The 17996-nt window shown below is 35.5% G+C and overlaps 1 protein-coding gene across 7 annotated transcripts in view; it reads left to right on the forward strand.

Annotated features, from left to right (window-relative positions):
• The window catches only part of Nubpl (nucleotide binding protein like), a 332275-nt gene that overhangs the window by 93976 nt on the left and 220303 nt on the right, over positions 1-17996 (forward strand). The gene's annotated exons all lie outside the window — the stretch shown is intronic.

Genomic DNA, 17996 nt, shown 5'->3' on the forward strand with positions numbered 1-17996 from the left:
ATTATATGAATCTGGCAGAACCTTTTGCTCTGTATTTCCCAACTTAAGATTTTATTAATATTATACCTACTTAGAGGACATGTTTGGACTTTGGAGGAAGCTCATGGTTCCTCCTAACCTTCTGTTTGCTGAGAGGATGCAGATGGTTTAGGTCCATGGACAGTTACTGAGGCATGATACAATGGTGTGTTGTTTTAAGTGGTAAAAGCTGCAGAGTGGTGTCTTTGAAGCCTCTCTAGTAATTCATTACCATGGCGTCTTAATTATTCATGGAGCTCCTATAGAAGAATATCTCTGACCTGCTACTTCTTGAGCTAGCTTTGCTGAAGACTTTGCAAACTCTTTATTCCCACTTTTTTAGTGGGTTGGTGCCTGTTTTTCAGCACTGCAGTAGGAAGATCTAAGAAGATAAGGTTTTAGGTATAGGGCAGTTTTACAGCATGTACGTTGCAACGGGCTGTTTGTATCGTGGAAAGCTTTAAAAGGTTCACCATCATGGTCTAGGTGAAATAGATTCAGGAAGATAGTTGTCTACTTGTTTTTGTGATGATGCTTGGGATCAGGCCTTTATTTTTAATATTGGACTTAGTAATCTGTAAAGTAGGTTATGTAAACCACAGAAGGGTATATAAGACAATCGATTGGGGTATGGGAGAAAAGTTTTCTGTTTTTATTAATTTTTTGTGTATGCTTTATAGTTTTTACATTATTAGTACAACTAATGCTAATGTAATTTATAAATATATTAACATTGAGGAAATATGCTCAAATATTTATATACATTTTTAACTGGGGTACATAATTAGTAATATTTAAATATTACTGGCAGAGGCAAAAGGAATTCTGGGTTAGACTATACATCCAGTTCAATAGAAGGCCATTGTGTGGCTTGAAGTCATAGGCTTATTGGAATATGGAGTGTGATTTTTCCCTGCTTTTCCTTTTTTTTTTTTTTGGTACTGGAGATCGAACTCGGATCCTTGTACTTGCGAGGCAGGCGGCGGAACCACTGAGCTAAATCCCTGGCCCTTCCCTGCTTTTTCTTTGACTTTTGTACTTTTATTTGGGAACGCAGATGGGTAGTACTGTAGGAATTTAGAGATGTGTGCTGTGCCTCAGTTGGCTTATCCTGGCTTTTGAAAACCAGTTGTTAAATTTTCAGGAATTTTTCAAATCAGCGGATGTTGGAAGTGGGCTCAGGATCCAGCTATGATCAGGAGGCATCTACCAGACTCCTGCACTTCATGACTTTTCTCCCTTTGTGCCCCATTTACCCTGTCAAAATAGCCTGTGACTTGTAGTCCTAGTTGATATGGTCCTAGGAACAGCAAGCTTGCATGTCCCTTTTCTCACCAACCTTATCAGTCAGCTAGTCCTAGAATGTATTAGAACAACAAATTACCAAGGACACCTGGTCCCATCTCCTTGTTTCGACTTCCCCTCCTCATGCCTTAAATAAAGTGACACACAAGCTGTGGTCTTCTTCTCTGCTCAACATGCAGGGAGGCCCTACCTGGTTCCACATTAATTCTTTTGTTTTCTTCATCTTATGTCCTCCAGCTCAGGCCCCAGACCCTTGCCATGACAAGGCCATGGCAACTGGTGCCCAACGTGGGGCAACAGAAGATGAAGAAACAATCGAGAATTAAAGCAGGACTGTGTGGGGGCCTCCCCACACAGGTAGGCAGCTCCACCTCCTCCAGAGGGGGAACACTGAGGTTTATCTATAACAATGTCACATTTTCTGAGAGAGGTGAGTCTGCCATGTGAAACACAGCAGATTTGGCAAGCTGTTTTTCTAAAACCAAAACTAAACAGTTTTCACCAGCAGCTGATTGTGGAGCAGAAACTTGAGTGGCTCCCAAAACTAATGACCATAAAGAAAAGATAAAAATAGGAATCTTGTCTGATACTTAAGAAGTATATACTCTTCTTCCTTATAACTCTTCTTTGTCCTATGAAAGTGATGTAGTTCCTTCCCATCCTCGGATAAATCAAGAGTTTGTTTACTTATCTCCTCTGCCAGTCTGTGAACCTTTCAGGGACAGTGATGTTAGTGTTGTTCCATTTTTTTTTTCTCAGTGCCTAGTCTTGAAATGTGTTGGTAATGACTGTGGAACAGTGTGTTCACATAGACACATGCACACACACACACATCCAAAATATATATATATATATATAATATATATCCAATTCCAAGTATTGGATAAGGTGTCCTCTGTTCAATGTTAATTATGCTTTTTTTTTCTCCCAGGGAAATGAAATAATTAAAATTTAAATGGGATAATATATGTGAAGTACTCAGCACAATGGCTGACCCATGGTAAAGGCATAAATACATTTTTAGTATCGATAGCTAAATATTATTTTTTGTAAATAATATATCAAAATAAAAGTTGATATGTATTTTACTTAACTTTAGCAAAACTAATTTTAAGTAATTTATATGTGAGAATGAATCATTAACTAGAATTTTAGTTGAATTTAAAATTGGAAAAGGAAGCAGTATTATTTCAAAGAGTTTGTATTTTTTAAACTATTTTTTTCCATTGATGTCTATCTCAAAATACAGTGGTTCCTCAGTATTTGTCATTAGGTGATTCCAGGTGTGATGAGTATCACAAATGATAAGTATCATACACATTGTTTTGGAAAGAAAGGGTAGCAAGTTGAAAAGTTCAATAATCTTGGAACAGAACATATTCTGTATTACTACTAATACTATTATTTATTAAAATATGTGGATGTGGAAGTTAATAATCCAGCTCTTTGCTGTTAGACAGCAGTGGACATGATTCTGGTTCTGCCTTTTGAAAACTGACTTTTACCTCTTCTACCTTATAAAGTTGTTGTGAGTGCTAAAGGAGCTAATGCATATACATGGTGTCTGGCACATAATTAATGTTAATATTAGTAAGAGCTACTCATATAGTTATTATAGTACTGCAAACACCAGTTTCTGTATATTTTTATTTATGAAATATTATCATAGGAATTTGAACTAATATAGATGAAACTTTTTGTCACAGTTATATTTGAGAAATCTTTATGTATAGCCACTTAACTCCAGTTCATAAGTTTGGGCCTTTAAAACATTTTTAAAAATTTCATTAGCACATATTTGTATTGCATAATAATTACGTTCACCATAGAGAATTGGTACATGTATATAGCACATCTTAATTTTTCTTTTATGTCCCTTTTTGTCCTCTGCCCCCTCATTTGGGGATTTTTCATTAATACCAGTGTTATAAAGGGATTACATATTAAATTAATCTGTTCCAGCCGGGCGTGGTGGCACATGCCTTGTAATCCCAGCACTCGGGAGGCTGAGGCAGGAGGATCACTGTGAGTTCGAGACCAGCCTGGGCTACATAGTGAGTTCCAGGTCAGTCTCAACTACATAGAGAGACCCCTCTCTCAAAACCCCCCTGCAAAAGAATTTTCATATTACTTTATTCCTGTATCTTCTTACTTTTCTCCCTCACACATCCTCTCTTTGTGTATTGCTTTTTCAGCCTTTGCCTCCTTTTAAAATTCCAGATCCTCCTTTTCAGGAGCTTACTTAATATCTCTATTTGACATTTTACAGATATGTCAGGTTTAACATGTTCATGACAGGGCCATTGTTTGTATGTCTTGCCACCAGATGGCTCTGATTAGAATTTAGTCATTTCCACTGGCTTGAATTACCTGTGGTACATGTATGATTATCTAATGGGATGGTTGTACCCTTCTCGGGGAGTCTTTGATTATAGTAATTAAAAAAAAAAGGCATTAACTTAGCAAACTAGATGTCATCATATTACAGTTCCCTAAGGAAAACATGCAAATAGTATAAAAAGTATAATACAGGTACATTTTATACCATTATTATATAGTGGTATACAAATTGTAACTGTAATGGTATAAAAATACTAATTTGTGGTACAGCAGTTGTAAATGCATATTATATACACAAGCAGTGGGGTATTTGTAAGATTTCCATTAAGATTTTTTTCATTGAGTTTATTGGTACTTTTTAGGTATATAGTACAGTTACATTCATCATTGGGATCTTGTACCTTCACATAATGTATCTTGGTTCTTATTATTTCCCTATACTCCTGCCCTCCCTTCACCTCCTCCACCCTCCCCTATTTACAAAGATTTTGTTTCCATTTTTTCCTTTTCACCTATTTTGTCTTTTCCCTTCTTTCCTTTCTCCTACCTTTCCCACTTCTCTTAGTCCTTTAGGCTTTTTCTTCCTATTTCACATTATCAATTATACAATTTGAACCTTATTTACACTTTTAGTTTTTCACACCAGGGAAACTATTCAGTATTTACATATGTGCGCCCTGTTTATTTCACTTAAGAGTATGCATCCATTATCCTATATGCATCATTATTCTATAATATGCATCATTATCCTATAAATGACTCTAGTTTCTCATTCTTTCTGGCTGAGTAGTACTCTATTTTATAGAGAAACCATGTCTTTATCCAGTCTCCAGTTGATGAGCAATTGGGCTGTTTCCAAGTTTTAGCTATTACAAACTCTGCCTCTATAAACATGGGTACACATATATCAGTGTGGTAGAATTCCTTTAATTCTTTTGGAAAGATGCCCAGCAGAGGGATAGCTGGGTGAAATGGGAGCTCTAGTCCTAGTTTTTTGAGGTACCTCCATATTGTTTCCACAATGGTTGTATCTTCATTTAATATTTAAGAGAATTATTAATAAACTATGAATATAAATACAAATTTAAAAATGAAATGAATGCACTTACTGATTATTATAATTTTAAAGTTAGTGTGAATATTATTAATTTTTTTTTTTGATACCGGGGATTGAACTCGGGTCCTTGCGCTTGCAAGGCAGCCCACCGAACAACTGAGCTAAATCCCCGGCCCAATATTATTAATATTTATAGTTGGGCAACAATTATTCAAATTTAAGCATCTAACTCGATTTGGTCCGCTTTAGACTTTTTATTTTATTAGTAAAAAGACCAATAAAAGTGATTAGATCAATTTGTATCACCAATGGTACAAGCTGCCAGAACAATTATGCATGTACCTCCATTGTGTCAAGCCAGTAGAAATGTATTAAATGATCAATGTGGAACTAGCATAATTTTTTTCTTCTGCAAAATTTCTTATTCTTATATTCCTTAATAATTCACTTAAATGTGATTACCATCTGTTTCAGTCATTGTTTGATATGTAGCAGACCACTTTAAATTTAATCATGTAAAGTCACAATGTTTTTATTATTCTTATAGATTCTGTGGGGACAGAAATTTGGAATGAGCAGCAGGGATGACTTGTGCAGTGTTTGGGACTTCAGTTGGGAATCCTCATATGGTGAGGGGCTGGTGTTATCTGGAAGCTCCTTACTCACATGCTTTGTACCTGGCCTGGAGTGCCTGGAAGGCTGAATTCAGGTGGGATTGTTGATTGGCGTATCTTTACATGGCTGCTCATGCTGCATGGACTTTCTCACAGTAGTCTCAGTGTTATTGAACTTCTTATTAGTGGCTAAGAATGCTAAGAGTTTGAGTTTTAGTAAATAATGAGGTAATTGTGTGGCTTTTTGTGACCTAGCCGTCTTTGTCAGGCTATATTCTTGGTGCAAGTAGTTACGTACCTTCCCAGATTCAAAGGGAGGGGACATAGACTTCACTTCTGATAGGAGTGTCAAAAAACTTGAAACCTTGACATTGTCCTTGTCTTTAATCTCTTCCATCTCACTCTACTTCTGTTACTGCACATTGATTTTTTAAATTTGAGAAATATTTCCTTTTTTTCATTATTGTGATCCTAAATAAGAATTTTATCAAATTTGATTTGAGTTTTTCATGACCTTTTGGTTGGTTAATCCGTTGTACCTTGAATTAATGATTCCTCATGTTGTTTGTAGAAAAGTTCATACTGTATACGGGTCTCTGCCCAAATTGCTCAACTTTGTTTGCAGAGGTTGGTTTTACCCAATTTTCTGCTATGTACTTGACTTTGCTTGGTACTGCTCTTTTGCATTGTCTTCCCCCCACTTTTGCCAGCTTCTCTTATTTTTCACTTCTAACATTACGGTCAGTCACTTCCTCTGTGAAGCCTTCTTCATGGCTTCAGATGTTACTTCCTCCTCTTTTGGTTTAGATGTTGATCTCCTGCCATTAGAATCACCATGACTTCCATGAGATCAGAGCCTGCTTCTTAAATCCTCTGATACTGTTGATTGTCCTATTGTTAAGTATTTAGTGAATTTTTCTGAAGTGATTGAAAACAGGTTACACTTTGGTGGAATTTTGCAAAGGTTTGGATTAACTACTGCGTTTTCTCAAATGTTTATGAAATTACCAAGGAATAATTTTTTTGCTTTAGGAAAATTATACTTAGAGAAGCTTTTAAAAAAGAGAATATACATCTTGTGCTTCAGTGTTTCTATTTCACTTAAAGCATATAGAGCAAAATTTAAAAAGTGTTTAAAATGTTATTCTTAAGTGCTAGAAAATTTAGAGAATTGGTCAAGTATTTAAAACAAGCTTTGATAAGATTAAAGGCTATGAGAATAAAATTGAAGTCTGAACAGTATTTTTTTGGTTGTGGCATTTGAAAGCTTTAATTTTGGCTGTGAAACATTTAACGTGACAGATTTCATTCCAACTTGTTTCTTTCTGGTCAGGAATGTGTGTGATAGTTCACTTTTGGCAGTTGTACTGTGTGAAAGGGCTGGGGTCAGTACCACTGTACAGAAATGTGTCATTGAGTGTTCAGATGAAAGGGAAAACACTTTTAAAGAGCTTTTATTTATTGTTGGTGTAATAAGACAAAATAATTATAAGTTTTAACCTCATCATGTTCTTGCTTCCTCCTTCATCTGTCAAATGCTTTGCCAAATTAACCACATCAACCAATTTTTACAAAAAAATGGATTGCTATTTTAAATAGTTCTTGTAGCTATTATTCTTTAGAAGCTTCTTCAGTAAGCTTGTCTTTCTAAAGGACATATGTCTTCTTTTGTACTTCTGTAAAAATCTTAAATGGCTGCTTGAAGAAAGCAGGCAGCCTGTTCTACTTCTGGGAATGATAAAGTACAACCATTTTTCAGCTAGCTGGAAGAACTCTATCATACTGTTGCTTTAAAGAATTATTTCATTACTGTCAGGGCAGATAACAAGCTAAGATTTTCTGCAAGCAATAAATGACAAGTTGGATTGCTGCCTATGGCTCTTAAACAATGTAACATTCTTGAATTACAGAGGAATGTACTCAGGTAGTCTTTGAAGGCAGTCTAGATCCCCTGCATGGAGATAAGGTTGTTCTCTATTTCGATTTTTCCTGTGAATAGAAGAGGAAGCATAAAGCTTCTGCAAGCCCAGGAACAGCTTTGCTCTCAAATTTGTATTGGAATGTTATTTAAAGTGTTACGGGCTTCTTTACTAGTCACCATGGAAACTGATCAAGTTGCTAGTGGTGTCTTTGGGCCATTTGGGTGGCTTAGATAAAAGATGACCAACATGTCCAAACCTATTCTTCATATAAACATTTTATTTAAAAATGATTAAAAATACAGCTTCTTAAGGGAGAATAGTATATTGTATCATGTTTCTATTAGGCTATTTAAAACATTCTGTGCAGCTGAAGAGTATCCTGGCCAAGAAACATTAATGAAATTATCATTGTAGATGGGCATAATTTCATTGGTTTTTGATTTTTATCTGTTGGTCTCTGTGCTTATATATATGCAACAGAATAACAAATGTTTAATTTCCATTTATGTGCCTAGTGACATAGAGAGACTCGTTATAGAAATTAAGACATGGCTCTTATTTTCTCATACCACTGCCAAGTGAAATGTGGTTTAAGTGATGCTGTCAGGGACATAAAAGTTAAAAGCATTTGTGAGCAATTATGGCAATTAAATATTCAAATTTTATAGGTATCTAATAGCCCATCCTCTGAAATGACCAGTCTGTAGCTAAAATAGGGAAGCCTTTATATTTTTGGTTATCTCTAGAAGTCTATACTTTGATAGTTCCTCCCATTTTTTTTTTTTTTTTTTTTTTTTTTGTGGGAAATTTTTTTTTTTAGTGGAGAACTGGTGAAACTGAGCAGTAACTCAGGAAAGTTACTTGGTCTGATGAAGGAGTGTTTTTCAATTAGTTAACTGTAAAAATTGAGGTGAAATTCACAGTGATAGAAGAGGTACATATTGTATGCTAGACCAATTACATTATAAAAGGTTTGTTCCTTTTATTTGTTTATTTTGGTGGTACTAGGGATTGAACCCAGGCTCTTTGCACTGAAGTACATGACCAGCCTTATTTATTTATTTATTTATTTACAGACAGGGCTTCACTAAGTTGCACAGGTGACACTTGAGCTTGTAATTCTCCAGCCTCAGCCTCCCAAACTGCTGGGATTACAAGTGTGCACCACCACACCTGGCTGGGCTTTTTCCATTTTTGAGGTTTGAGCCTGACTCAGAAAGCAAAATGAGTAGTTGGATGATTGAAGCTTCCTCTTGATTGCTTCAAAATAACATACTTTCTTTTAATCTCCAGTAAGGTCTACTTGTATGAAATAAAAATCGAGGGAATAAAATTTTGTGGTACTACAAATAAGGATAATTCTATTTGTTTAAGAATTTATGGAGTACCTACCATGTGGTAGACACTTGATAGATTGTACAGATGTAATGGTAAAAGTTTGTGTCTTTAAGGAGTTTACAGTCTATGGAAGAGGTGTGATATATGCATTTTTAGGTAGTAATAAGACTTATAAAATAAGAAAGCATTTTAAGGAAATAGAAAGTGATAGGAGATACTCTTTTTGTTAGGTTTGTCTGTCATGGGCTTTCAAAGAAATAATGTTTGAGCAAAGATCTGACTAAACAGAGAAACTGGGCTCCAGCAAGAACAAAAACCCTAAGGTAGAATCAACTTAGATTGTTTTAATAGATTATTAGATTAGTGTGACTGGCAGAGAAGTAGGCAGGTGCATGTTATGGAGAGCCTTGTAAGCCAGAGTAGAAATTTGGAATTTTCTGAATATGGAGTAGTGGAGTTTTGACCAGGGTAAGTGATATGGTCTGATTTTCTCCTTAAAAGGCTGTGATATAGAGAATAGACTATAAGGAAATAAGAATGAAGACAGCTAATGGTTAATGCAAGAATAGAGGCTAAATATGATAGCTTCAACTGTGGTGGTGGAGGTAGTGGCAAGTTCTTAGATTCCAAAAATATTTTGAAGATAGAATCAGGAGGACTTGCAAAGGCCCTGGGTTAGATTTCCAGTACCAAAAACAAAAATTATATATTTATAAACATGCATATATGTTTGATCAGTTAACCATTTTTAAAGTACAGTTCATTGTCATTAAGTACATAGGTGTACAACCAACACCATTATCATGCCCAGAACTTTTTCACCATCCCATCAGTTTGCACACAGTATTCAGTAAAGATGTCCCCTTTGCCCATTATCCTTAGGTCCTGGTAACCATCAATCTGTTTTCTTTCTCTATGAATCTAACTAGTCCAGGTACCTTAAACAAATGGAATCATACAATATTTGTCCCTTTTTGTCTGGCTTATTTCACTTAGCTGAAAGTTCAGAGTTCATCCATGTTGTAGCATATGTCAGAGTTTAATTTCTGTTTTGGTTCTTTGGTTTTGGTTTCAGCAAATGTATGAGTAGTAGTAATATTTCCCAAGATAGAGAAGACTTCTGAAGGAGAAATTGGGAGTTAAAGTCACTTCTCTTTTATACATGTTAAGTTTTGAATGCCCAATAGACTTCTGAGTAAATATGTTGAGTAAGTCCAGCACTCTGTGGACTGGGGGTGGAGATTAAATTTGGTTGTCATCAGAGCGTAGGTGGCATTTAAGGCCAGGAAACTGAGTAAGAGCACCTATGAAGGGATGTTAGATTTGAGAAAACGATCTTTTAACTATTTGTACATTTTAAGGTTGTGGTAAAGGAATGCATATATTCCAAGTAATTATTAATATATAAGAATTGACATTGGCTTTTAATGTTCTAATTGATATAACACAATTGCTTCAAGTGGTTGCTTGTTACAGTGTGAGGCAATTCTTTTGCTTTCTTCGGCTTAAAATGATGATTTTAACCATTTTAAAAGTACATTTAAAAAGCTTTGTTCTTTTAGAACTTCTACAAGGAATTTTAAAAATTTGTGTCAAGATAATGACTAGAATAATTATTTCAAAAGCTACACAGAATAAATAAAAAGTTTTATCATGGTAGGGACAACCTGAAAATTAATAGAGGAGGCTTGTTTGTGAATGGAGTATTTCAGTGAGGAAACACCAGCTGTGCCTGACTAAGGGTGGCACCTATCCAGGGAAAGGACATTAGGGGAAAATTTGTGTACTTGTTTTTTTTTCTTTAACAGCAAAGAGGCTTTTTAGTGAAACTACTGGTTTCTTTTCTTTTTGAAAGGATTAAGTTTCAAAAGAAGTATCAGACCACTTTGATGGGGTGAGGTGGGGGTGGAGAGGATATTTGGAACAGGAGAGATGTTAGCAACAATACTGGAGTAGAATTTCCCTAGACACTTTTTCATAAGCATTTGACCAAGTGCTTAAGAGGCAAATCTTACTATTGTTTGTTTTTCTCTTTCCCTGTAATGAGAGCTGCTCAGCTTGATTAGTTCCCAGTTTTTTCTTTACAATAATCACTCCATGGAACTGGTGAATCTTAGTTCTTTGAAAACGGTTTCCTCATTATAAGTAATACACTTTCTGAGTATCACATCTTTGCAGAAGTAGTCTGGTAGAAGTTATTTCTGTAGTGTAGGAAAAAAGGGATTGGTTTAATGTTGCTAAAGGATGTTATAATTAATCAAAGGGAAAGGAAAATTTGAGAATCTAGGGTGTCTAGAGGAGGAAATGAAGTCATGAAAGAATAGACTTGCTTGGAAACAAATCCTATAAATGGAATTGGGGTAAACTAACATCTGCCTCTGACAAAATCCCCTGCAAGACAGCTACTTTTTCTAATAGTCTTTAAGTTAGCTCTGACATTTTTATATTTGCTATGGAAATGATTGTGATAATATAAATGAGGTTTTATTTTTATTCATGATTAGACAGGGAAGATGGAAGCCAGCTGTTACTTAAGCGCGTGTCTTATGAAGCACTGCAGGAGTCATGACATAGGCAGTAGTAAATGAAAGATGGCAGAGGGTATTACTGAGGCTCCCGGAATGGGGATGGGCACATACCTTTCTTGTTTGTACTGATGACTGTTGATTTTGATTTTGGCAGATTTGGGTAGGTTCTTGCATCACAGAATCTGTGGTTTTATGATTTAGTAGTGAAACTAGAGAACTCCAGCCATTCTTTTAATGTGCGTTTATTAATTACCTGCTATATGTTAGACACTGGTAGGAATTTTTGATAGGATGGTGAAGAAGACAGTTCGACTTATTTATGTCTGTGCTAAGTGCGGCAAAGGAGAAATTCTTTTTGTCAGAACATATAACAAGAGACTGATCCTCATTTGAGGGCTGAAAGAGGTCTCTTAGGGAATAATGTTAATTACATCTGTCTTCCCACAGCTACCATTACTCCTTATCGTATCACATTTTTTAAAAATGGTAATAATTACTATTGCCCCAGTTCTTGTAATTTATTTTTATTCATCTTCAATGACCCACTCTCCATTGGAATGAAAGCTCTTGGAGAGTTAGAACTTTTGTGCCAGAAAACTCCAAGTATAAGGAGTACATATGGGGAGGTGGAGGTACCAAAAATACCAGTGAATTGGCAGTCAGCGTAAGAGGAAGGCCTTGGAGACCATGTCAAGAATTTTGGAATTTGGAGTTTATCCTAAAGGCAATAAGATCAGACTTGTTTAAAAATTATTTTGCTTTTGTATGTAGGATGGCACTGGGGACTATTATAGTGGATATCAGAAACCAATTCTGGGTATTAAAAGTAAGGAGACGAGCATGATGATATATTGGATTGGGATGTTGGCACTGGAAATGGCACTGACTAGATATGGAACTGGAGGTAAAATTGGTAGGTCTGGCTTATGGGTTGGAAATTAAAAAGGAGAAGAGGGGTCAAGGATGACCTCCATTTCAGGTTTATTGACTACAACTGAGGTGAGGTCAGTAAAGTACATTTTTCTTAATGCATTTGTAAAATAATACACATCTTTTCAAGTTCAATATGCAAAACTTCACTGGCTTATGAAAATTCACAAATATGTTGAACTTTTTGAGTTGTCTTTTGGTCAAGATAGAATAACAAATTTGTAATCCCAGTACTTGGGAGGCTGAGGCAAGAGGATAGCTGTTAAGTTCGAGGCCAGCTTGGCCTACAGTTTAGGATCAGCCCAAACTACATGGCGAGATCCTATCTCAACAAAACAAATAAAAACATGGAAAAGCAAGATACTTTTCAGCATACACTGTTTTACCTACTAATAAGTAACCTATATTTTTGCCTAACCCATGCTAATTGTTGTTATTGAGTTGAGTCCTACAAGTTTTTATGATAGATGTTATCATTATGTATATATCAAATATACCAACAAATGTTTTGTTAAAAAATGAATAGCTTTATTGGGATATAATTCACATATACAATTCATCTTTTTGAAGGGTATAATTCAGTGGCTTTTAGCATTTTGTCAGTTTTGCCTCCATCACCATCAGTATTAGAGCATTTTCATTACACTTAAAAAGAAGCCCCACCTCCCTTAGCTGTTATCTCTTAATTTTCTGGTGTACCCCACCTGTAGGCAGCCACTAATTTGCTTTTTCTTTTTAAAGATTTGCCTGTTTTCATTTCATATACTTGAAATTTTATTAGGTTGGGCTGCTGTAGGAAATTGCCATAGACTTAGCAGCTTAGATAGCAAAAATCTATTTCTTACAGTTTTGGAGGCAGGGAAGTTCAAGATCAGAGGGCTGGTATATCTGGTGACTGGTTAAGAAACCTGCTTCCTAGTTTGAACATTGCTTTCTTGTATTACAACATGATGGAAAGAGTGAACTTTTTTTTTTTTTTTTTTAATCTCTACTCCCATTTATAAGGCCTCCATCTTCATGGCCAAGATTTTTCTAGACTTTTTAAAGACTCCACCTCCTACCTACTCCTGCTTTCACATTAGAGGTTAAGATTTCAACATTAGAATGAGGAAAGACAGACCATTCAGTCCATCATAAGAATCATATAATATATGGTCTTTTGTGATTTTTTTTTTTAGTTTGTATAATGTTTTCAAGGTTCATCAATGTTATGGTATAATAGTCTGTCTTTGTTCTCAGATGATATGTTACAAGACCCCTGAATGGGATACCTTAAACTGGAGATAGTCCAAAATCCTATAATTTAAGAACATTTCCATCTTAACTAAGCACTTGTCAAATGATTGCTGTAAATTTTATAGTTTGAAATTTAATAGCAAAACTAGCATGAATTTCTTTTTCTTTCACAATTTCAAGGATAGACTATTTATTCTTATTGTAGGTCTTAGCAACTCTAGCGTATGATTTTTTCTTTCTTTAGGTCAAGAACTTTAACTTTTTCACCTAAAGGAGGTACCTGATAGGTTTTCTTTGGCATATGTGTATTGCCAGTATCACTACTCTTGTGTTTTGAGGTCATTATTAATTAAAGTAAAAGTTACTTGAATGTAAGCACTGTGATGCAGCAACAGTGGATTGAATAACCAAGACAGCTGTGAAGTAAGTAGGTTGGGTGGGTAGCATGGATGTGTTGGACAGAGTGATGATTTAAAGTCCCAGGGGAGTAGGTAGTGGTGAAGTAGAATGATGTGAGATCTCATCATGCTATTCATACGGTGTGTAGTTTTAAACTTATGAATTGATTATTTCTGGACTTTTCCATTATTTATTTTTGGACTGCAGTTTACCATGGGTAATTGTAACTACAGTAAGTGAAACCACAGAAAAGGGAGGAGTACTATGTATTTCAGATGAGATCAGGCGTGTTCAGGGTAGTATGGCTGTAGACAGTACTGTGTATTTTGAACTTCATTTCTTTTTTATTACTGAATAATGGTCTGTTGTATAGATATACCACATATTATTCATTTCATAAATGGATTGGCATTTGATTATTTCCACTTTTTGGCTATTATTATTATTATTATTTTGGTAGTGGGGATCGAACTCGGGCCCTTGAGCTTACAAAGCAGGTGCCGGAACCACTGAGCCAAATCCCTGGCCCTGGCTATTATGGATAATGCTGCTGTGAACATTTGTGCACAGCTGTTTGTGTAGACATGTATTTTAATTCTCTTACCAGTAGAATTGCTGGGTAATATAGAGATTCTATGTTTAAATGTATGAGAAACTGCCAGATGTTTCTAATATGGCTGTACCATTAATATTCCAGTAGCAGTGTATGAAGATTTTTGTTTATCCATATCATCACTGATATTTTTTCTTTTATTATATTCCTCCTTTTGGGTATGAAGTAGTATCTCATGGCTTTGATTTGCAGTTCCCTACTTTTTTATTATGTATTTATTTATTTTTCTGCCTTTAATCCATTGAGATTTATTGAAAAATGACATACATGTTAAAACATCTTTATACATACTTTCCCCATTACAAGATTACAAATTTACAAACATGAGTTGTCAAAGTCAGCGTCTTGAGTGTTAGGAAGTCTGCACCCTCATTTCATTATTGTGTTTAAATTGCTGTTCCCAGTCTTTTTTTTTTGGGTACTGGGGATCAAACTCAGGACCTTCTGCTTGTGAGACAGATGAGGTGCCACTGAGCTAAATCCCTGGCTCTGTTCCCTGTTTCTTAATAAAAAATGGACACAATCCCGATCAACTTCCCAAGTCTAGTTCCTCACACTTAAAGTATATTCACATGGAATGCTTTTCCAAAGCAGCAGTGATGTTCGGTTCTCAGGTGGGGTGGGGAATCTAACATTCTGAGAACCTGTGGTAGTCCCAACTGTTTTTATTGAACTAAAATGAAATGAAATTAAGCTGGGAAATTTATTGGCTGACACAGAAGTTTAGAAGTCATTTTAATCACTAGAGTAGGGATGAATTGGTATATACACGTGTGCAAACATTGTATAAGGCTTTTTATTGTGTGTGATTCTCATTTACCAACTAACAGTTAATTTGTTTTTATTTTTATTAGTACATGTTTGCAGTAGATAATGTTTACTTTCCTTGTGTGGTGTTGGTAAATATGCATAAAACATCTCAATTATTTTTCAGCCTCTTTCCTTAACCCTTTCCTCCATCTCTTGATCTCCTTCCCATCTGAGAAAAATCTATCTTCCTACTTCTTATTTATTTTTTATTTTGGTCTTTATTTATAATTTGCATGTCTCATGTAAGAGAAACCCTGCTGTATTTAAACTCATGTGTCTGATTTATTTCTCTTAAATTATAGCCTCAAAGTGCATCTATTTTCCTACAAATGACTCATGTGTATCCTTTTTTGGCAGAGTGGTACTCCACTTGTGTGTAAATACCACATTTGCTTTGTCTATTCATCTGTTAATGGACATATAGCCTGCTTTCAAGATTTAAATGTTTTGAATTGTGCTGCTATAAACATGGGTATGCATGTATCACTGCAATATGATGTCTAACTTTTTTTTCTGGAAGATATTAGAAAGGGAATAGCTGGGTCAAATGAAATTTCTGTTTTAACTGAAGTCTTCTTCTTTCCCTGCACCCTCTCCAGCATTTGTTATTATTTGAGTTCTTCATGATGACCACTGTTTCTAGGTGTTGTTTTAATTTGCCTTTCTCTAATGGCCAGCGATTTGACCTAAAGTTCAAACATTTCTTTATGTATTTTGTGGCCATTTGTACTTCTTCTGTGAAGTATATTCATTTCAGTTGCCCATTTTTTTTATTGTGTCTTTTTTCATTCATTAATTTTATTGGTACATTTTAAGTATACAGTATGCTGACATTAATTATTGAGGATTCATACCTGTGCATAATATATCTTGGTTCTTATCCCCCCCATTCTCCTGTCCTCCCTTCAACCCCTCTACCCCTTGCTATTTACAAAGACTTTGTTTCCATTTTTTCCTATCATATTTATTCTTTTCCCTCTTTCCTTTCCCTACCCCTCTCACTTCTCCTTCCCCTTTGGACCTTTTCTTCCTATTTCACATTATCTATTATACATTTTGAATCTTATTTACACTGAGTGTTCAGAAGCCTTATAAATTTGATATGATTCTATTTGTTGATTCTTGATACTATTTCCTATGCAGTTGGGGTTCTGTTGAGAATGTCCTTGCTTATGCTATGACTTCAAGAGTTTTATCTATTTTATCTGCTAGCAGATTGTTTCTGTTTTAATCCCTTTTGATTTTAACTTTTAATACATGGTGAAAGATATGTTAGATACATATTGAATATAAAGGGGTTTGAATTTTGTCCTGTGGTCATTGAGATACCTTAGAAAGTTTTGTACTAGTGAACAATTCATGACCATATTTTAGCTATAAGGGAGGCTGGGCAAGTGTTTAATCTTTATAGTGGAGGTGAACTGTGTATATGAAAAGGAGGGAGTGGAGGTAGTGATTAGTGTTGATAGCAATCAACAGTATGCACAGATGATGATGTCCTCTGGCTAGTAGTAAAAAGGTCAAGGAAGATACTGATTTAGGAGAGAGATTACAAGGGAGGGAAGTATTGAAGATGACTCCCAGGTTTTGCTGGTAAATGACAAGATGTTAATGCCATTTACTAAAATGAATTTCCCAACCTAAAGTTGAATTGTATCCTTACTCTCTTAACTTGAATCTAAAGTTTGATCCCTGAGACTTTATAACTACATTTTCCAATGACTATACCTAATGGAAAGTGGAGGAGGTGGTTGGAGGTAGTATAGTGGTTTTTAAATGCTACTCCTAGGACCAGTGCCAGCTTGCTGCATAAGAGTCACTTGAGAGCTTGTTAAATAATTCAGAATCTCAGGGAATTGGTATTTTTAGGTCTGGGATTTGATCATCAGTTTTTCTAATAAGCTCCTCAGGTAATTCTGATACATAGTTAGCAATATTTAGATATTTTGGGTAGAAAAAGCATGGGTTTTGAATATGTGCATCCCATCTCTTCACTCATTAAATATGTGAATTGGCCAAGGTACTTGACCTTACAGAGCTCAAATTCTTCATCAGTAGAAATGTGTAATAATAAAAATAACAGCTATGTTACAAAGCTTTTGTGAAGTATAGAGATATTGTATATGTAACAGTGCTGGTGTGATGTCTGGCTCTTGTAGTAAGGGTTCGGTAACTGGCTGTTCTGTGTTACCCTATAATTAGGATCATGTATTTGATCTAGCACAGAAACATAGGTACAACTACAACAAAACAACAACAAAAAAAGGAAGCAAAATATAATAAATTGCTTCTCTTGTTGCTTAGTGTCTGTTGTAATCAATAGCTGATTCACTTTGCTCTAGACAACTTTTATGTCCTGAAGTTGCAGCTTTTCTTAAAAGTACAGTTTAAAAATTATATCTTTAGTTTTTCTATTGTACCTCAGCAATCTACTTCTTGTGAGGTGATTGCTCTTGCTTGGGGGTGGGGAATAGATGACGTCATCATGGGGGTGATCTGCAGGGCTCTGCTTTTCCTGGAATCAGCAGAGATTGAAGGTTTAGGGCAATGACTGGGGACTTATAGGCATTGTTCCAGGTGGTCTGGAATAGGACATTTCAAATGTGGCAGACAATGAATGTTCCTGCAAGTCTTGTATCAATCATGAAAGAGAATGACATAGTGTTTTAGTTACTTTTCTTGTTGCTGACACAAAATACCCAACACCAACAAGTTAAGAGAGGAAAGGTTTATTTGGCTCACAGTCTTAAAGGCTTCAGTTCCTAAGCACCTGACTCCAAGGCAGAGTGGCATAGCAGACGGGCATTGAAGAGGAAAAACAGTTCATGGTGGGCAGAAGGTACCAAAGCAGGAAGGGTTGGCCATAACTCTTTCTATCCCATATAT

The sequence above is a fragment of the Fukomys damarensis genome, unplaced genomic scaffold, assembly GCF_012274545.1.
Source record: "Fukomys damarensis isolate Sample0158 unplaced genomic scaffold, DMR_v1.0_HiC HiC_scaffold_17, whole genome shotgun sequence".
Classification (NCBI taxonomy): Eukaryota; Metazoa; Chordata; class Mammalia; order Rodentia; family Bathyergidae; genus Fukomys; species Fukomys damarensis.